The 22,734-nt window shown below is 43.9% G+C and overlaps 1 protein-coding gene and 1 pseudogene across 3 annotated transcripts in view; both read right to left on the bottom strand.

Moving 5' to 3' along the window:
- The window catches only part of ENTREP2 (endosomal transmembrane epsin interactor 2), a 240,305-nt gene that overhangs the window by 153,188 nt on the left and 64,383 nt on the right, over positions 1–22,734 (bottom strand). The window lies entirely within an intron of this gene.
- Positions 5,114–5,211, bottom strand: LOC139038790 (U6 spliceosomal RNA; annotated as a pseudogene).

Raw genomic sequence — 22,734 nt, 5'->3', positions numbered from 1 at the left:
CCTGGGGTCTCTTTCAGTTCACGATGAGTTCTCAGCACCTGACACCTATGAGGGACTATCACACTTTTCTTTCCTGAGCACATGAGTCAAAGGCCCAGATTTAAGAAAGAAACTGTAACTGCAGTCTTTTTGCAGCTCATGGTAAAGTATAAAAATTAAATGTGTTAAAATTATTAAAAGAAACTGATTATCTGGATTCTAAGAGGAGATGAGTAACCAGTTCTAAACAAAAAAATAAATAACTAAATGCTGAAGGATATCCTACAAAGTCTTCTCTATCAGGTAGCCTGTTTTAAGAGTAGCTGAGCACTTTACAAAACGTTCCAGCTCTAATTTCTTTTATTATTCACAATTCTGGAGCTACATTTAGAGTATGGGTAATTAATAAAATCATCCCTTCCACTTGCTCCTGATTATCTCTCATCAGGGTCCCGTTTGCACTCCTCTTGCTGACTGTAATCATTTATTTGAACCAGTGTCTCAGCAGTTCATCAGCTCTTCATTAGTGCCTGTAGGGTGGATAAAATGTGCTTGGATTTCCAAAATAAATGAAAATCACATTGGTATTGGCAGCAAAAACGTGAATTCCCAGAATATTTTTTCAAATAAGACAGTTCCCCACAAGATCTTGATGGAGCTAGTGGTAAAGAACTCGCCTGCCAATGTCAGAGACACAGGAGACAGGGGTTTGACCCCTGGGTTGGGAAGATCCCCTGGAGAAGGGAATGGCAACCCACTCCAGTATTCATCCCTGAAGAATACCATGGGTAGAGGAGCCTGGTGGGCCATATAGTCCATGAGGTCGTACAGTCGGACATGACTGAAGTGACTTAGCATGCGTGAGGCCCAAGACTTTGGATCTTGAGTGAAAAAAGTGGTGTCCTCCTAACTGACTGAAAACTCACCTCCATCCAGCCCTGAATATCAATGCTAAAAACCCTCCCTATGGCCAAGGCCATCGGGCATCATTTGAGCCTCTGCCTCGGCATTCAGGAACATGCCGCTTACTTAAGCAAGGACAAGGGGTAAAAGACAACAAGAATTCAGTACAAAATTGAAAAGCCAAACAGTCTCCTAGCCAGCAAGTCAAAAACACGGCTATGGAGGCCCTGCTCTGGAAAGTCAAAGTCCGAAGTTCTAGGAGCAAAGCTGGATACCATGGACCTGGACCAAACCCTGATCTGGGCCTGAGCAGCCCTGCAGACCTGCCCATCCCATCACAAGCTGAACTTGGTGTTTTCATCTTTAAGAGGGGGTAATAGCCCCCAGAGTGTGGAAAGGGGAGGATGCCAATGTTGCAGTGGAGAAACCAGGCAGGCACTACCTTGACCAGGTGATCAAGGTTAATATCACCAGTGGTAAGTCAGGTGTTGATGGCATCATAAGAGGCAACGAGAGGATGCCTCTGAGGTATTTTCCCCTCCGCTCATAATCCCATCCCGATAATAAGCAAACATCAGACAAACTCATGTGGAGGGAACATCTACAAAACACCTGACTGGCACCCTTCAAAAATATCAAGGTCATGAGAAGCAAGGAAAGATTGAGGAACTGCCCCAGATTAGAGGTGTCTGGAGAGAGATGATGATTAAATGACTCAGGTGTCTGGGATTGGACCCTGGAACAAAGAAGGTCATCAGTGGGAAAACTGGTGGACTTCAAATGAAGTCTGTAGATGAGTTGATATCACCATATTAACTTTTACTTTTCAACAACACATCATGGTTATGTGAGATGCTATGTTAGACTCGGGGGCAGTTGGGTGATGTGCATAGAAGCTCTGCCCCAATACGTGAACAATTCTCCTTAGAGCAGCAAAGGTAAAGTCAACCTTGGAGTTTGGTTCTGCATTGGATAAAAAGCACACATCACTTTCCAAAAAATGAAGCTGGTTAGTCTTCAGACTTTAAAATCTATTTATAGACAAGCACAAGAGTCTGAAATACTATTCAGAGCAAAGGCCCAGGTGACAGCAGCGGGGAGGTAAAAAGACGGGTGATAGAGGCTGGATTTCCTCCCTCACCCACGAGCTCCTGTGCCGAGACAGCACATCACGTTAGAGAAGTTTAAACACGTGATTTAAAGCCGTAGAACAATCACAAGAAGAAATAAAAATGACAGGCAACAGAAACCATGAGATCAGAGCAGGGAGCCTGTAGGGACGGTGGATGTCCACATATCCCTGTGGTCACCAGATACAGGAACACATAGTGAAAGTCAGAGTGACTAGAAAAACACAGGTCAAAAATCATTGAGGAACAATCTTTGAAGTCTGACAATCCTCAGGGCTGGAGAGAGCATGGATTTTGTAAGATCAAGAGGTAGGAGGATGGTGGAGGGAGGTAGGGAAAGAGGCTGCAAACAGAGCAATTGCTCTGGGAACCAATTGAGCATTACCTATAGCATCATCCATCTACACAAGTCTGACTCTTGGGTTTATACTCCAGAAAAAAATTTGGAACATGTGCACCAGGAAACCAGTGTGAGAATGTTCTCAACTGTTCATAACAGCAACAACCGGCAAACAGTTCAGATGTCCATCCATGAGGAGCAGTCGAATAAACCATGTGATGTTTTCACAGCACAGTCAAATGTAACTTCGGTGCTCCACACACCAGGAAGGAACTGTAACAAAATTACTATTCAGTGGAAGCCTAGCATGCTTCAGTCCATGGGTTGCAAAGAGTCAGACAGGACTGAGTGACTCAACAACAACAACAACAATTCAGTGGAAGGGGCTACCCTGGTGGCTCAGTGTTAAAAAAGCTGCCTGCCAGCAGGAGATGAGGGTTTGATCTCTGGTTCGGGAAGATCTCCTAGAGGAGGAAATGGCAACCCGCACCAGTATTCTTGCCTGGAAGTCCCAAGGACAAAGGAGCCTGGCAGGCTATAGTACAGTCCATGGACATGACTTAGCAAGTAAACAACAACTTTAGTGGGAAAAGGTTAGTCCCAGAAGGTGAAAGACAGAGGGGTATTCTCTTTTTAAAGGTAAAAATGACAAAGTAAAAGCAGCTTTTTCAGGACATATAGATACAATAAGACTATAAAAAGGGATGTGAGTGAATGAGATAAGATTCAAGAGGTGGGTTAACTTGAGTGGGAGAAGCAGGGGGGCAGGTTAAACGTAGGTTACTGTGAAGGCCCATTGTGATTGAAGAGGTGGGTTTTATAAGTACATCTTACGTTTCTAAAAATAATAACTAATAATAATGTTGGTCAGGCACAGAATGGTGAGGGAGTGTGTGTGAATAAAAGGATTAGGGTTGGACCTATTTCGTGTGCTTCAAGTCCACTTTATTTTTAAAAGCAATATATCAAAAAGAGCAGTGTATGCATACGATTTATATTCATGCAGGCAACAAGCAAAAGAACTAAACAATGACCCTGAGAACCAGAAGAAAGCCTGAGGCTGCAAAAACAAGGCCAGAAACGGACTTTTCATGTTATGTTCTTCAGTGTTTAGGAGGTCACCGTGCTGTAAGCCTGAGACCATAAGCGTGGGGGCATAGCCAGATGCTAAAGGCGGCAAGCAGAGAAGAGGAGGAGCCTGGGTTCTCAGTGGGATCATGAGATGGGAGAGGGTAGGATCAGCCTTTTCTTTTGGTTCATATTGTTTCATGTCTGTCCTCATTTTCTATGGCTGTTGTGACAAATTATTGCAAAGTCAGCAGCTGAAAGCTATACAAATGTTTCATCTTAAAACATGAATGTGTCATCTCACAATTCTGTGGGTCAGAAGCTAGACATGGGTCTCAGGAGGCTAGACTCAAGGTGCTAGTTGAGCTGCAACTTTCCTGGAGGCTCTGGGATCTACCCATTTCCTTGCCTTTTCTAGCTTCTTCCCACACTCCTTGGCTCACAGCCCCTTCTTCCATCTGCAAAGCCATCTCTCTCTGACCCCTCACTGCAGCCACATCTCCTTCCAGCTCTCCCCTTCTGCCTCCCTCTTCCACTTAGAAGGACCCTGGGGTCAGCCAGATAATGAGACAATCTTTCTTCTCAAGGGCAGCTGATCAGAAACTTTAACTCCATCCACATCCCCTTTGCCTCATAACCTAAAAGATTCCCAGGAAAAGACATGGACATTTTTGGTGGGGAGTGGTTACTATTCTGCCAACCACAAATTCTTATAATAAGCATAAACTTCTTTTGTAATTGGAAACACAAGTCAAAGCATATTTAATTATTTTTTATTCACTTTTTTATTTTTTAGTGAAAACATACAGCATTTGTCTTTCTCTGTCTGACTTATTTCACTAAGTAGAATACTCTTCTGGCCCATCCATGTTGTTACAAATGGCAAAACTCCATTCTTTTCAATGGCTGAGTAATATTCCATTTTGCATATATGTCCCACATCTTCTTTATCCATTCCTCTGTCGATAGACATCTAGGGTGCTTACATGTCCTTGCTATTGTGAATAGTGCTACAGTGAACATTGGGATGTATGTATCTTTTGAAAAATGGTTTTCTCCAGATATACGCCCAGGAGTAAGACTGCAGGATCATATGGTTCTATTTTTAGTCTTTTGAGAAACCTCCATACTGTTCTCCATAGTGGCTACACCAACTTACATTCCCACCAACAGTGCACAAGGGTTCCCGTTTCTCCATATTCTCACCAACACTTGTTATTTCTAGTCTTTTTGACAATGGCCATTCTGTCAGGTGTGAGGTGACATCTCATTGTTGGGACCATGATCCAACAAATTAGAAAAATCCAACAAATTAGAAAACTTTTGAAGCACACAGAATCAAGTATGCCATCAAAGATTTCCACATAGGAAAAAAAGCTGTTCATTGGCTGGTTGAGGTGAAACTACGTCTAAGCACATGCGCTACCCAGCGAACGTGTCTACCCTCACCAAACACATGACTTCACTGTCTGGCAGGCCGAGGTCCTCTTGCTACCACCTGATTCCCATTCTGTTCAAGACATATCCAGGTTCTTAAAGATCATTTTAGTTTCTTTTTTTAAAAAAATGAGACTAACGCAACTTCTAATTATTTAGTTTTTCCCTTTAATAAATATAAATGCAAGGTCCTTTCCTTGTCTTTCTTTTACTGAGTTATAGTTGATCTACAATATTATTATTGTTTCAGGTACACAAAAATAGGGAATGCTTCACAAGTTTTTGTATCATCTTTGCACATGAGCCATGCCAGTAATCTCAGTATTCTTCCAATTTTGACGCGTGCATGCTTGCTCAGTTATGTCCAACTCTTTGCGACCCCATGGACTACAGCCCAACAGGCTCCTCTGTCCATGAGATTTCCCAGGCAAGAATACTGGAGTGGGTTGCCACTTCCTCCTCTGGGGAAATCTTCCCAGCCCAGGGATCAAACCCACATCTCCTCCATTGGTAGGTGAGTTCTTTACCATTGCACCACCTGGGAAGCCCAGTTTTGGTGCAAGAGCTACTGAAGTGATCACAAGATGCTTTCATTTCTAATTTAAGCCACCAGGTGTGCTTTTAAAAGCCCTGGCCCACATGTGGATCATCTCTCAGTCCAGACACAAGCCCTGCATAAAACAGCACAGTGACAGGAAACAATATCCTTCGTGAACGTGGAGGCTTGGAGTGAAGACACACAGTGGACATTCAGCCCTTGTGGCACCCGTCAGTCTTTCAGCCCTGATGTAGGGATGTTCCCAATATGGAATTCACCTTCTACAGGAACCCCAGGGTGGGTACCCGGGCACTGAGCAGGGCACCTCTGATGGAAAGTCGGCCCAGGTCACAAAATCCATTCTGTTCTGTACCTTAAATGCCAGGTACTCATTCCTCCAGTGCCCTGGCATTGAGCGTTGACACTGACCAATGTAATCTTACACATGATGCTCACAGGCAATCAGAGGAACCATCAACAAATGACAATGTTCATCACAAGAATGAAAAGAACAGAGTTTTATTTTTCCAAGACTGTAACGAAACAGTTCACACACAAGCTCCTGAAAACTCTTTCCCATGATAAATGGTGTATTGCCTCTGGAAAACTGAAAATGAGATGGCTTGACCAGGTGGATCAGATACAATCTCACTTTCTCCGTCCGCCAGTCCAGGTAGCTCACCTTGTTTGAAATTAGGTTTGGGAAAACTAATGTGAAAACACCTTTGAAAACACAAAATACACAAATACAATCTGGGTTTTTCTGAGATGATGACTTAGGGATACTTAACTCCAAGAATACCAGCCCCTTGTCCCGCCAGGGCCCCTGAGGGTCCCCACAGATCCCACCTTCCCTGCTGGTTTGGCAGCAGACCCTCCGTGCCACCCCTGAATGCGTGCACCTGGTATTTGACCCCAAGGATTGCCAGATTCAACAAGACCTGCTGGAAATTTGGTGGGACTTTCCTTCATTAAAATAAACATGGTTCAGGCTTCCCTGGTGGTTCAGTGGATAAGAATGCACCTGCCAATGCAGGGGACAACGGTTTGATCCCTGGTTTGGGAGAATCCCACATGCCTCGGGGAAACTAAGCCCAAGCGCCACAACTACTGAGTCCCCATGCCCTAGAGCCTCTACAACAAAAGAAGCCAACGCAAAGAGAAGCCTGTACACCACAACTAGAGAGTAGCTCCCACTTGCCTCAACTAGAGAAAAGCCCACGTGCAGCAATGAAGACCCAGTGCACCAAACATAAAAATAAATAAGTAAAAAATTTTAAAACCAACAGGCAAAGAAAAAACAAAACAAAACATGGTTCACTTAGGAAATTGTTCAAAAAAGATCAGAGAGGTCGTTGCAGTCACTTAAAGATGAGCTGGATAAGAACAAGGACCAGGCACTAAGGCACCATTAGTGAAGGATAGGGAAGCCTGGCATGCTGCAGTCCATGGGGTCTCAGAGTGAGACACAACTCAGCAACTGAACAACCACCATCCCCACCCCCTGGAGATAACCAGTGCCTGTGTTTTGACCAGTTTCCATTCAGGCCTGTTTTTCCCCCCTGCATACCTACATTGTGCAAAATTGGAATTCTACTGTAGTAGGACTCAAGCTATGCTCATTTAACATAACATGAATATTTCCTTACACCACTGAATATTCTTTGAAAATACACTATCAATGGGCATATAATTTTAAAATGGGTACTATAACCATCCGGCAGCCATGCAAGTAACTGCAGCCATGAAATTAAAAGATGCTTGCTCCTTCAAAGGAAAGCTTTGACAAACCTAGACCGTGTATTAAGAAGCAGAGACATCACTTTGCCAACAAAGATCCACATAGTCAAAGCTATTGTTTTTCCAGTAGTCATGTATGGATGTGAGAGCTGGACTATAAAGAAAGCTGAGCACCAAAGAATTGATGTTTTCAAATTGTGGTGCTAGGAAAGACTCTTTATGGTTCCTTGAACAGCAAGGTGATCAAACCAGTCAATCCTAAAGGAAATCAACCCTGAATATTCATTGGAAGAACTGATGCTGCAGTTGAAGCTCCAATACTTTGGCCACCTGATATGAAGAGCCAACTCATTGGAAAAGACCCTAATGCTGGGAAAGATTGAGGGCAGGAGGAGAAGGGGATGACAGAGGATGAGATGATTGAATGGCATCACTGACTCAGTGGACATGACTTTGAGCAAACTCCAGGAGATAGTGAAGAACAGAGAAGCCTGGCATGCTGCAGTCCATGGGGTCACAAAGAGTCGGACGGGAATTAGCGACTGAACAACAACAACAAAACCATCTGCTACTACTAGAGATTCAGGTTGCTTCCAATTTCCAACTAAGAAAAATAAAGCCACAGTGAGTAGCCTCACATACACATTTTACTGATATCCTTGATTTTAGTACAAACCCTTCAAAAGCGGATGACTTGACCAAAGGGTATAAATGTTTTATTCCATAAGATAACAGCCATCAACATTTCCTCCAGTGCGTATGACAGTATTTGTCCTCCTATGTGCTTACCCACACTGAGGATAAATATTTGAAAGCCCTTTCACCAGTTGGGTGTAAAAGAAGGGGAAAAAGAGAGGGTGGAGGAAGAAGAAGAGAAATGTTTCAATTTGCATTTCTCTGATTACTCATGGGGTTCAGCCCTGTTTGTTTGCCTTTCCTATTTCTTCAATGACCTGCCGACTAGCATGTGCTGCAGACATTTTCCATCTGATGGTAATGTTTTCCTATTGATTTACGGCTGCTTTTAGTATAATAAGGATGGATTGGCAGGTAGACAGTGTTATATCCTGACTTGCCAATTCTGATGATGGTGTTGGATGCACACAGGGTGCTAATGCATTTGTGGTCAGCTGTGTCAATTTTCCCCTTTAATACGTCTTCCATGGCAAGCAGAGTGTCGTGGTCCTTCAGCCTGGCATCTGACCCCAGCTCCTCCACTTGCCACCTGGGGGACCCTCTCTTTGCCTTAATTTCCTTGATTGAAAATGAAAGATAATGAGAGTACATTTAGTACATGAGGTCAGTGTGTGGGAAACAATTTGGGTGCTGGCCCTCAGTGACCCGTCTCCTGGTCCTACCCAGGGAGCACTGGGAGTCTACCCCCAGCCTCCAACTGAGATTGGAACCCAGTCTCCACAGCAGCACCATGAGATGATGAAGCCCCAGCTGATACCTTCACTGCAGCCCCAAGAGACCCTGGCCAGAGGACCTGGACAAGTTGTGCCAAGATTCTGACCCACAGAAACTGATATACGAGCATTGGTTGTTTTCAGCTATTAGGTCTAGGGATGATTTGTTACACAGCAGGAGATAACTAACACATAACATTTGGGAAGTGCTCAGAAGAGTGCCAGTAGCAGATTGCAAAAATGGTCTACTGCTTGGCCACTCCTCCCATGAAAAGATGGAGTCCTTGTCCACTCCTGGAGCTGCTTGACTCTGCTTGCTTTGACCAACGAAGCAGAAGCACAGAGGATGGAGAGACCTAACAGGCACCTGCATACAGGTCCTTGCCCTCTTACTACCCTCACAGGCCCCCACCACCCTGCCAAGGAACCCATCTTTGGGCTGAGACCACATGGCCCAGTGACCCCCGATGTGCCCCCAGCTTACAATTGGCCACCACCAGACATGCGTGAGGTCCTTTAATGCAGACCCCTGAGTGGGCCCATTTACAGAACCACCTGGCCACACCCATGCCCAGCACACATTCCCAACCCAACTCATGGGCTGAACAAAGGAGTCCATGGGACACTCACCAACTAATCAATCCATGGGAAACTTACCGTGGTGTCTGATGCTCGGTGAAGACCTGACTTACACTTGGCAGTGTTCCCTTCTGAAAATGCAGCACCTTGTTTTCATATACTAGAATCTAGAGGGTTGGGGGATACTCGTCACTTCTATTTTTATTTTAGCAAACCTTGAACCAATACTGCATGAGTTCTGTTTTAGTTTGGGCCAGAATAATGTTATATACAAGGCTTCCGAGGTGGCACAGTGGTAAAGAACCTGCCTGAAGGAGATGCAGGAGACTCAGGTTTGATCCTTAGATTGGGAAGATCCCCTGGAAGAGAAAATGGCAACCCACTCCAGTATTCTTGCCTGAGAAATCCCATGGACAGAGGAGTCTGGCGAGCTACAGTCTTTGGGGTCACAAACAGTTGGATACCACTGAGCACACATGCACAATGATATATGCTCTTCTCCTGGGCAAACGAGGACAAAGTCTAACTAATCTGACTGTACGGAAAGTCAGGGAAGTCACAGCAAAGGTGTCAGAGAAGAACAGTGATACAAACCTAGGGCCAGAGGTGGAGACAGTCATCTTTACTTGAGGGAGGGCCCCAAGGCCACTGTCCTCTGAAATCAACACTAAACTGTCCCAAGTCCCTTTGTCAGTCAGTCATCAAACCCCACAGTCTCTGTGTACAACCCCGGGCACCAAGGTTTTCCAGCCTCACTAGGTACTTCTCACTGTTATTGTCAGATAGAATCACCTCTTAGGTTTTCATAGGTTCAGTATTTTAATCAAGCTAGAAGTCTTACCTCATTATGTGAGGATTATCACAATGACCAAGGACTTACCGTCCCTAGAGAACGGCATTCAGACAGGTGATGTGACATGGGCAGAGTGGCAAGCCCAGGGGCAGTGAAGCTGGGGTCCCACGGATAACCTGGCTTTGTGCAGTGAGTGCCCCACCCCTATGCAGCAAGACGTTTGGCCCAGGAAGAGGACAGGCCCCCTGCCCATACTCTGTGCTGGGGAGCCCAACCTCTGAGCAGTGTCTTCCGTTAATACAGTTAGCAATCCAGTCCCTGACTGAAGAGGTCAGTTCCCCTTACTGGCACAAATGCCATCAAAGGCACGTTAATATGTGACCAGCCTTCATAAGTTAAAAAATGATCTACTTTCTAATGCTAAGTATAAATACCTAAAGACAATAGTTTCACACTAGCCATTTAATTCCAAAAACAGGAACATATCTATGTGTCAGTTACAGTTCTTAAATTGTCACATCTAACTAGAGTCAAGTCATTAACATGTTTGAGAAATTTAGCAATCACAAATAGACTGTCAGGCTTCTTGTAAGCTAACAACTCTTAACACTCACTGGAAAACTACACATGCTGGCTGACCACCAGCAGAGACACGAACATCCAGGTCACCAGCCCCTCCCTCCCAATTAATAAGCACTTGGTGATGAACAAAACCGAGAGGTTAGTCTTCTTAGGAGCCCTGAATTGACAAGAAGTAAAGCTAGCCAGCTTTTCAGTTATCTTCTCATCTCTTTCTAGCTTCATTTAATGAAAAACTTGTCAAGTAACAACTTTATGTGCCTTGCTCTATAGCACTTATTTTCTACAAATGGGATTTTCTCAAGACAATAACTATACTGACAACACTAGGCTGATTGCGAGAAATGTGTTTTTGCCAATTTTCATGAATGTTGGACATGCCTGACACTATCCTATTTTGTAAATTTACTGCCTTGTTCGTGTGATCTTTGAGATAACTATATTGTCAAGGAAGACCTCGACTACCCTTTCTCTCCCTTCATTTTATAAATGTCAACTTTATTTAACTCTGCTGTCACTTAAGTTTCTTAGCCACATGTAATAGTTGAGACTGTTTATAAGTCAAGGCTTATACCAATACCCAAAAAAATCAGAAAACATGAGCTGGTTCTCCAAAAATTTTTTGATAGTACAAAAAGTATACCAATATTTTACCCCAAATGGACTAACTAATCAATTGATAGGGTTTTTCTAATTGTAGTAAAGTACATATAACATAAAATGTACCATCTTAACCATTTTTTAAAGTAATGGTTCAGGGTGTTAAGTCCATTCAGTCTATAATCTCCAGAACCTTTTTAAAAATTAATTCATTCATTTATTTTTGGTTGCGCTGGGTCTTTGTTACTGTGCAGGCTTTTCTCTGTGGTGAGTGGGGGCTACTCTCTAGTAATGGTGCTCCGGCTTCTCGTTGTGGGGGTTTCTCTTGTTGTGGAGCACAGGCTCTAGAGCACAGGTTCAGTAGTTGTGGGACACGGGCTCACTTGCTCTGATGCATGTGGGACTGTCCAGGACCAGGGACCGAACTCATGTCCCTTGCATTGGCAGGTGGATTCATAACCACTGGACCACCAGGGAAGTCCCTCCAGAACTGTTTCAATCATGCAAAACTGAAAGTCTGTCCCCATTAAAGACCAAGTTCCCACCCCCCTCCTCCCCTGGCCCCTGACACCTACTATTCTACTTTCTATTTCTGAATTTGGCTCCTCTAGGTATTTCGAGTAAGTGGAATAGTACAGTATTTATACATTTTGATTGGGTTATTTCAGTCAACATAGTGTTCTCAAGGTTCATCCAGGTTGTAACATGTGTCAGAAGTTCCTTCCTTTTTAGACAGTGAAAATAGTGTTCCATGTTTTGTGAGACAAAGTTTTGTTTATTCATTCATCTGCTGATGGACACTTGGGTTATGTTCTCTTTTTGCTGTTGTGAATAACACTGCTATGAATATGGCTATGCAAATAAATATCTGAGTCTTCACTTTCTGTTGTTTTGTGTCTATATTCAGAATGGGAATTGCTGGATCATATGGTAATTATGTAATATTTTCAGGCTCCACCATGCTGTTTTGTCTTTCCAGGTGGCACTAGTGGTAAAGAATCTGCCTGCAATGCAGAAGACATAAGAGATGTGGGTTTGATCCCCAAGTCGGGACGATCCTCTGGAAAAGAAAATGGCAACCCACTCCAGTTTTCTTGCCTGGGAAATCCCATGGACAGAGGAGTCTGGAGGGTTACAGTGCATGAGGTCACAAAGAGTTGGACACGACTGAGCATGCATGTCCGTGTACCCAGTGGACAATGAATCCGAGAACAAGATAAGGTCAGTTATAAAAATGAAGAAATGGTAACCCTCTGTGATGCAACAATCCCAGTTCTGGGTATACCCCCAAAGAAGGGAAAGCAGCGACCTGAAAACATACTTGAACACCCATGTCTACAGCAGCATTTTATCCACATTAGCTGAAGGGTGGAAATAACCCAAGTGTCCATCGACGGATGAACGGATAAACAAAGCATGGTCCACATACACACAACGGAATATTTTTCAGTCTTAAAGAGGAAGGAAATGCTGATGTGTCGAAGCATGGATGAACCCCAGGACACCATGCTGGGTGGAACACACTGACCACACAAGACTTACGGACATGACAGGGTAGGGGGTCAAGAAGGAGAGGGTGGGATGAATGGGGAGAGTAGCATGGAAACATATACACTAACATGTGTAAAACAGATAGCCAGTGGGAATTTGCTGTATGACTCAGGGAACTCAAACCATTGCCATGTGACAACCTAGAAGGGTGGGAGACAGGAGGTCGGCGGAAGAGGGAGAGGACATATGTATGCCTATGGCTGATCCATGTTGTTGTATGGCAGAAACCAACACAATATTGTAATTAACTTTCAATTTAAAAATAAATAATTAAAAAAACAACTCACAGTGTGTGATCCCACTTTGTTGAGGTCTCAGAGCCATCAAATTCATAGAGAAAGTCCAGTAGTGGTTCCCTGGGGCTGGGGGAGGGGAGGATAGGGAGTGAATGCTTACAGTGGGTGTAGTGTGTCAGTTCTGCAAGATGAGAAAGACTTGGAAAGGTAATGGTTGCACAGCAATATGAACTTTTTTTTTTTAAGTTTTATCGAAAAGTGAAAGTGAAAGTCACTCAGTCGTGTCCAACTCTTTGCAACCCCATGGACTATACAGTCTATGGAATTTTCCAGGCCAGAATACTGGAGTGGGTAGCTCTTCCCTTCTCTAGGGGATCTTCCCAACCCAGGGTTGAACCCAGGTCTCCTACATTGCAGGTGGATTCTTTACCAGTTGAGCCACAAGGGAAGCCCAAGAATACTGGAGCGGGTAGCCTATCCCTTCTCCAGTGGATCTTCCCGACACAGGAATTGAACCTGGGTTCAATCTGCATTGCAGGTGGATTCTTTACCAACTGAGCTATGAGGGTTTTATTGAAGTATAGTTGATTCACAAAGTTGTGTTAATTTCTGCTATACAGCAAAGTGATTCAGTTATACACATATATTGTTTCATATTTTTTTCCATTATGGTTTACCACATGGTTCCATGTGCTATACAGTAGGACCATGTTATTTATCCATCCTAAAGATAAAAGTTTCCATCTGCTAATCCTAAACTCCCAAGCCATCCCTCCTCCACCTCCCCACCCCCTTGGCAACAAGTTTGTTCTCTGTGTCTGTTTCTGTTTCGTACATAGGTTGTGTCATATTTTATTTTGTGTTTTTTATTTTATTTTATTTTTAATTGGAAGATAATTACTTTACAATAGTGTGATGGTTTCTGCCACCCATCAGCATGAATCAGCCATAGGTATACATATGTCCTCTCCCTCTTAAACCTCATATTTTAGATTCCACATATAAGTGATATCGTATGGTATCTTTCTCTGACATACTTCCTTGGTATGATCATCTCCACATCCATCAAACAATGTGAATGTACTTAATGTCACTGAGCTGTATACACTTAAAAATGGTTAAGATGGTGAGTTTCATGTTATAGCTATTTTACCACAATAAAAATAATAACAAATGTCCTTTTCCCCCCATAAAACTGGAATAAAAGCAGACAAGGAAGAGACCCTGGGGCTCCCTGGGGCTGGGGTGTGCGTGCCCAGGGCAAGAGGGGCAGCTGTTTTCATTATCAGCCTGTCAGTGCTGTCTGACTTAACTCTGTTGTGCACTAGATGGATTTTTTAATATTAATTTTAGAACATAATGGGGAGCAGCGGAGATGAAAAGAAAAGCAAATTGAGGAAGCCGCATGCCAATAAGCCGGGTGTCAATCATGGACAGACGAGAGGGGATTATCCAGCAGAAGGCTCAGGCGTGCTCAGGAGTGGAGTGTCAGAACAAACCCTTCTCGCTTTCCCTTTTAATAAGGTCATGAGCTGGGGGGACCAGAGGAATGCTAAAGAGACGAGGGCCCTTGCTTCACCAAGATGTTAGTGTGTGGCCAGAGCAGCCCCCACTGCGTGGTTGGGGGTCCTGGACCCAAGCCCTGACCTGGAGAGAGGACGGGTTCAGGACAAGAACACAAGGATTATGACATCAGTCTGCAACCTCACTCTGAGGTGAAATCATCTCATCTGTCTGGAATGCTAACTTTTAAAGTGAGCAGATGAACTCATCAGTGTTACAAATGTTCTGCATTTTGATACCAACATTCATAAATGCCAGTAGCAGCAGACCACAGACAAAGGAAGGAAGGGGGGGATTCTGGGTGGCCATCAGCCCCTCTGAAGGCAGTGAGCTACATGGGTGGGAGCCGCCCAGGCCACAGAGGGAATGGTCACCAGCCAACACCCCGTCCTGCCAAGTCCAAAAGGGCAAGATGTCCAGAAACCACCAGATGAAAACTGGGCAACAAGGCTTTGAATGTGCAAGTAGAACAAAAGCCACATAAGGAACGGGATGCAGAAGTGGATTCTCCACTTAAAGGACTCTGATGTGAAAAGAGGAATAAGGGATTTCCCCAGCTCTTCAGGAAGAGCTGTGAAAGGAGGATCACTGTGCAAAATCAGACTTGGCTCCGGCCTGACAACAGAGATCCCCATAGTTGGCTCTAGGACACCAGGTACTCCCAAGTCAGAAATACCATGGACGGCACCCTGCATTCTGCAGAGGGGTGATTTAACTGAACTGTAAACACCTAATATTCCACAACAATAAGGACAGAAGCAGCCATGAGAAAGAATGACTGACATTTGGTTTAAACCACAGCCAGGCAATCCTTGCTACACTTTCATTGCATGCTCACTCAGTAATTCCTTGTTATCTGAATTTTATGATTCATTATAAATATTATCAACAAACAAACAAAAAAAATAAGGATATTTAATTATACATCATGAGTTCTTCAGGATGACAGTCGCAGCTAAATGATGATGGGGGAAGGAGAGGGTGGGATGAACTGAGAGAGTAGCACTGAAACCATGTGTAAAACTGCTGAACATGTAAAGATTTTCTTACATAATGCTAGTTCAGGACTCTAGCAACTGTTAGGCTGTGCCCAAAAAGTGTATATATCAATTTTTAAAAAAATTTCTGGGACTTCCCTGGTGGTCCAGTGGCTAGGACTCTGAGCTTCCTGTGCAGGGAGCCTGGGTTCAATCCCTGGTGGGGGAGCTGGATCCCATGCCACAACTCAAGAGTTCACATGTCGCAACTAAGACCAAGTGCAGCCAAATAAATATTTTTTTAAAAATTTCTTATGGATTAAGGTCATACCTCTCACAGGACCTGCACAAAGGCCATCTCAGCAACCCTGCTTGACCAAATGCTGGGAAATATCTTCCCCCAAGGATCAAGCCAGGATGAGGCTGACACAGGAATTCGGGGGGTGTCCATGGTTAACTTTCCCCCATCCCATCCTGACAGTCTCCTTCCCCAAAATTCTGACACCCACTACAACATGGACAAACCTTGAGGACTTCATGCCAAGTGAAATAAACCAGTCACAGAAGGGCAAATACTGTGTGACTCCTCTTCTACGAGGTCCCTGTGTGTGCGTACTTGTGTGTGCAGTAGCTCAATCATGTCCCATTGGAGACTGCCAGGCTCCTCTGTCCATGGGATTTCCCAGGCAAGAATACTAGAGTGGACTGCTATTTCCTCCTCCAGGGGATCTTCCCGACCCAGGGATCATACCCAGGTCTTCTGCACTGGTAGGGGGACTCTACCACCGAGCCACATGGGAAGGAGTTAAATTCCTAAAGGCAGAAAGGAAGGGTGTCAGGACGTCCCTGGTGGTCCAGTGGTTAGGACTCCATGTTTACAATGCAGAGGGTGTGGGTTCAATCTCTAGTCAGGGAACTAAGATCCAATATGCCACTTGATGCAACCAAGAATTTTTTTAAAAAAAGAAAAGAAAAACTAGGTGGTGGGTGCCAGGGGCTGAAGCAGGGGCGAGTAGGGAGTTAGTATTTCATGGGGACAGAGTTGCAGTTTTGCAAGATGAAAAGAGGGAAAGACAGATGGCAGTGAGGTTTGCAGAGCAATGTGAACGTACTTAATGCCACTGAACCATACACTAAAAAATGGTTAAGAGGGAAGACTTTTCTTATGTGTATTTTGTTGCTATTGTTCCATCTCTCAGTCGTGTCCAACTCTTTGCAACCCCATGGACTGCAGCACGCCAGGTTTCCCTGTCCTTCACTATCTCCCAGAGTTTGTTCAAGTTCATGTCCATTGAACTGGTGATGTTATCTAACCATATGTATTTTAACACAATTAAATTTTTTTTAAAATCTTCCAGTCCCAAAGGCTGCCTTCCATTCAAATCTCCCAGGAGGAAACCAGCAGGGTCCCCTCCAGGGATCCCAGCTACAGGCAGGAGTTCTCATGGAAAAATTGCTCCCTCTGTATTTCTCTCCTCACTTGAGTTCTCTTTACCACCATGGGAGTATCTTACTTTCCTTTTCCAAAATCAGCGCCCTTGAGTACTCAGAAAGAATAGTGAAAACCACTGATTTTCTATAAGCAAGCAGCAGGGGGTTGGTAGCAGGTATGTTCAATACAGCTTTAGAAACTGTAGAATGGATTTCTTCACATCACAAAGAAGAGGCTAAGACAAGAACAAACAATTGATGCCGAATTAAATAACCCTTAAGAAACACACCACAGAAAATCACAACATGCTCATAAACACTGGCAGAGAAGAGCAAAGCTGACTGAGGAGGAAGGGGAAGCCGCAACCACCATGTTGGCTGCGTTTCTGGTACCCAATTCGCCATGAGCACAGCGGTTCTGGGCCGGAAAGTCCTGTTCCCCAGATACACATTTCCTGTGACCAGGGCAGTCTTGTCCTCAGGGCTCAGTCCAGGGTGAACTTCACCTCAACTGACCGCCTCCCTCTCTCACACACCCCTGCAGGCTAAGCCGGGGGGTAAATTTCTGTCACTGGAGCCCCCAGCCCAGCCCATCCCACCCCCCAGCACAGCTGATACTGCCAGGCAATCATGTTAAAGCTCAGATGCACCTCCTTCTCAATCCCTCCAGAAACTGCCAGCAGCCACGATGCACTGATAGGCACCAGAAGACCAAGTAATGGAGTCACCTGTGCAGTTCCAGAAGCTACCAGCCAGACACGGTGACATAGAAGGGGCTCTGCTTTCCAGGTGTCAGAGACGACATAATCCCTCAAAGATGCTGAGCAATTCCTTCCTTGGAATTTTACTGTGAACTGTCTCAAGTTTATTATCTATAGAAGATGGCAGAGTAGAAGCACGTGTGCTCATCTTCTCCTGCGAGAACTCCAAATTACAGCTTGCTGCTGAATAACCATCGACAGGAGAAGGTTGAATCCCACCAAAAAAAGATACTGCACATCCAAGGGCAAAAGAGAAGCCCCAGTAAGATGGTAGGAGGGTCAAAATTGCATTTAGAATCAAACCCCATACCTGCCAGAGATGCTGGGAGGGCTCAAACAAAACCTTGTGCACACAAGGACACAGAGACCCCACAGAAACTGAGCCAAACCTGTATTTGAGTCTCCTGCAGAGGTACAAGTCAGCAGTGGCCTACCACAGGGGCAGGGACTCTGGATGCAGCTACCTGGCCACACAGCCTGTGGCATAAGCCCTCTTGGAGGTCACCATTAACCTCATCATAGAGCTGCTGAGCAGACGACCCAAAAAGTGCAGAACAATTATACCAAAGAAATTCTCTCACTGTTAAGAAAGTTCTAGGACCCACAACAGATTTCCAAACCTGGGATCTGGCAAAGGGACTGAGAACTCCCAGAGAATTTGACTTTGGAGGCCAGTGGGATTGATTACAGAACTTACACAGGACTGGGGAAACAGACTCTTGCAGGGCCCAAACAAAACCCATGTGCATCAGAACCCAAGAAAAAGGAGCAGTGATCACAAGAGACTGACCCAGACTGGCCTGTGAGTGTCCACAAGTCTCCAGTGGAGGCATAGGTCGGCAGTGGCCTGCTGCAGAGTTGGGGGCACTGAGTGCCGCAGTGCATGCCTGAAACCTTTTGAAGGAGGTCGCCATTATCTTCACTACCTCCACCATAGTTTGGTCTCAAATCAAACAACGGGGAGAGAACATAGCCCCACCCATCAACAGAAAATGGGATTAAAGATTTACTGAGCATGGCCCCGCCCATCAGAACAAGCCCCAGTTTCCCCCACAATCAGTCTCACCCACAATCAGTCTCACCCATCAGGAAGCTTCCATAAGCCTCTTATCCATCAAAGGGCAGACAACGAAAACCACAATCACAGAAAACTAATCAAATTGATCGCATGGACCACAGCCTTGTCTAACTCAATGAAACTATGAGCCATGCCATGGAGGGCCACCCAAGATTTACAGACCATGGTGTACAGTTTTGACAAAATGTGGTCCACTGAAGAAGGGAAGGGCAAACCACTTTAGTATTCTTGCCTTGAGAACCATGATCTGTATAAAAAGGCAAAAAGATATGACACTGAAAGATGAACTTGCCAGGTCAGTAGGTGCCCAATATGCTACTGGAGAAGAGTGAAGAAATAGGTCCAGAAAGTATGAAGTGATGGAGCCAAAGTAAAAACAATGCCCAGTTGTGGATATGACTGGTGATGGAAGTAAAGTCTGATGCTATGAAGAGCAATATTGCATAGGAACCTGGAATGTTAGGTCCATGAATCAAGGCAAATTAGAAGTGATCAAACAGGAGATGGCAAGAGCGAACATCGACATTTTAGTAAGCAGTGAACTAAAATGGACTGGAATGGGTGAATTTAACTCACGTTATCTCCATTATATCTCCTACTGTGGGCAAGAATTCCTTCCAATAAATGAAGTAGCCCTCACAGTCAACAAAAGAATCTGAAATTCAGTACTTGGGTGCAATCTCAAAAATGACAGAATGATCTCTGTTGTTTCCAAGGCAAACCATTCAGTATCAGAGTAATCCAAGTCTATGTCCCAACCAGCAATGTTGAAGAAGCTGAAATTGAATGGTTCTATGAAGACCTACAAGGCCTTCTAGAACTAACACCCAAAAAAAGATGTCCTTTTCATCATAGGGGACTGGAATGCAAAAGTGGCAAGTCAAGAGATACCTGGAGTAAACCAAGGTTTGGCCTTGGAATACAAGATGAAGCAGGGCAAAGGCTAACAGTTTTGCCAAGAGAATGCACTGTTCATAGAAAACACCCTCTTTCAACAACACAAGAGACAACTCTACACATGGATGTCACCAGATGGTCAATACTGAAATCAGATTGATTATATTTTTGCAGCCAAAGATGGAGAAGCTCTATACAGTCAGCAAAAACAAGACCAGGAGCTCACTGTGGCTCAGATCATGAACTTCTTATTGGTAAATTCACACTTCAGTTGAATAAAGTAGGGAAAACCACTAGGCCATTCAGGTATGACCTAAATCAAATCCCTTACAATTATACAGTGGAAGTGACAAATAGATTCAAGGGATTATATCTGATAGACATAGCACCTGAAGAACTATAGATGGAAGTTTGTGATACTGTATAGGAGGCAGTGATCAAAACCATCCCCAAGAAAAGAAATGCAAAAAGGCATAATGGTTGTCTGAGGAGGCCTTACAAATAGCTGAGAAAACAGAAGCAAAAGGCAAAGGAGAAAAGGAAAGATATACCCATTTAAATGTAAAGCTCCAAACAACAGCAAGGAGAGATAAGAAAGCCTTCCTCAGTGATCAATGCAAAGAAATTGAGGAAAACAATAGAATGGGAAGACTGAAGATCTCTTCAAGAAAAGTAGAGATACCAAGGGAACATTTCATGCAAAGAGGGGCACAATAAAGAACAGAAATGGTATGGACCTAACAGAAGCAGAAGCTATTAAGAAGAGATGACAAGAAGAACTATACAAAAAAGATCTTAATGACCCAGATAACCACGATAGTGTGATCACCCACCTAGAGCCAGACATCCTGGAATGTGAAGTCAAGCGGGCTTTAGGAATCATCACTACAAACAAAGCTAGTGGAGGTGATGGAATTCCAGTTGAGCTATTTCAAATCCTAAAAGATGATGCTGTGAAAGTGCTACACTCAATATGCCAGCAAATTTGGAAGACTCAGCAGGGGCCACAGGACTGGAAAAAGTCACTTTTCATTCCAATCCCAAAGAAAGGCAATGACAAAGAATGTTCAAACTACCACACAATTGCACTCATCTCACATGCTAGGAAAGTAATGCTCAAAATTCTCCAAGTCAGGTTTCAACAGTACATGAACCGTGAACTTCCAGATGTCCAAGCTGGATTTAGAAAAGCAGAGGAAACAGAGATCAAATTGCCAACATCCACTGGGTCACAGAAAAAGCAAGAGAGTTCCAGAAAAAAATCTACTTCTGCTTTATTGATTATGCCAAAGCCTTTAACTGTGTAGATCACAACAAACTGTGGGAAATTCTTCAAGAGATGGGAATACCAGACCACCTTACCAGCCTCCTGAGAAATCTGTCAAGAAGAAATCTGTCAATGCAGGTCAAGAAGCAATAGTGAGAACTGGACATGGAACAACAAACTGGTTCTAAATTGGGAAAGGAGTACATCAAGGCTGTATACTGTCACCCTGCTTATTTAACTTACATGCAGAGTACATCATGCGAAATGCTGGGCTGGATGAAGCACAAGCTGGAATCAAGATTGCCATGAGAAATACCAATAACCTCAGATAACACAGATGACACCACCCTTATGGCAGAAAGCGAAGAAGAAATAGAGAGTCTCTTGATGTAAGTGAAAGAGGCGAGTGAAAAAGTTGGCTTAAAACTCAACATTCAAAAAACGAAGATCATGGCATCCGGTCCATTCACTCCACAGCAAATAAATGGAGAAACAATGCAAACAGTGACAGACTTTATTTTCATGGGCTTCAAAATCACTGCAGATGGTGACTGCAGCCATGAAATTAAAAGACGCTTACTCCTTGGAAGAAAAGCTATGACTATCCTAGACAGCATATTAAAAAGCAGAGACATTGCTTTGCCAACAAAGGTCTGTCTAGTCAAAGCCAAGTTTTTTTCAGCAGTCATGTATGGATGTGAGAGTTGGACTATAAAGAAAGCTGAGTTCCAAAGAATTGATGCTTTTGAACTATGATCTTGGAGAAGACTCTTAAGAGTCAACTGGACATCAAGGAGATCAAACCTGTCAATCCTAAAGGAAACAGTCCTGAATATTCATTGGAAGGACTGATGCTGAAGCCGAGACTCCAATACTTCAGTGTCTTGATGCAAAGAACTGACCATCTGAAAAGACACTGATGCTGGGAAAGATTGAAGGCAGGAGGAGAAGGGGGCAACAGAAGATGAGATGATTGGATGGCATCACCAACTCAATGGATGTGAGTTTGAGCATGCTCCAGGAGTTGGTGATGGACAGGGAAGCCTGGTGTGCTGCAGTCATGGGGTTGCAAAGAGTCGGACACAATTGAGCAACTGAACTCAACTGTCTCAAGTTTTAAGTGCTAGCAAATAAACATTAACACTGCAAGAGCCAAGTAAAACATGTCTGGAGGCAGACAGCCACCTGTGGGCCTTGGTTTCCTGACCTCTAAACTAAAAGATATCCTTCAGTGCTCAGGGTGAACATGAAAATTTAAGTGTTAAAAGAAAGAAAAAAAAAAAGGATGGAGAAAGAAATGGCAATCTACTCCAGTATTCTTGTTGGAAAATCCCACAGACAGAGAAGACTGGTGAGTTACAGTCTATGGGGTCACAAAGAGTCAGACAGGAGTTAGCAATACGAAAAAACCCCAGTCAATCCAATTTTTAAAGTGGGCAGAGTATCTGAATAGGCATTTTTCTAAAGGAAATACAGATGACCAAAAAGACACATGAAAGATGCTCAAGATTGTTAATCATCAGGGAAATGCAAATCAAAACTACCGTGAGATATCACCTCACACCTGTCAGAATGGCTGTCACCAAATAGACAAGAGATGACAAGTATTGGCATATATGTCGAGAAAATGAGACTGTTGGTGGGAATATAAATTGGTGCAGACACTCTGGAAATCAGTATGGAGGTTGCTCAAAATATTAAAAATAGAATTAACATATGATGCGGCAACTCCACTTTTGGGTATATGTCCAAACAAAAACACTAACTTGAAAAGATATATATGCAGCCCCTTGTTCACTGCAGCATTATTTACAATAGCCAAGACATGGAACCAATCTAAGTGTCTATCCATGGATGAATGGATAAATAAAAAACACA

This window comes from Odocoileus virginianus, chromosome 16, assembly GCF_023699985.2.
Source record: "Odocoileus virginianus isolate 20LAN1187 ecotype Illinois chromosome 16, Ovbor_1.2, whole genome shotgun sequence".
Taxonomy (NCBI): domain Eukaryota; kingdom Metazoa; phylum Chordata; class Mammalia; order Artiodactyla; family Cervidae; genus Odocoileus; species Odocoileus virginianus.
This window is presented reverse-complemented; position numbering and strand designations above follow the sequence as displayed.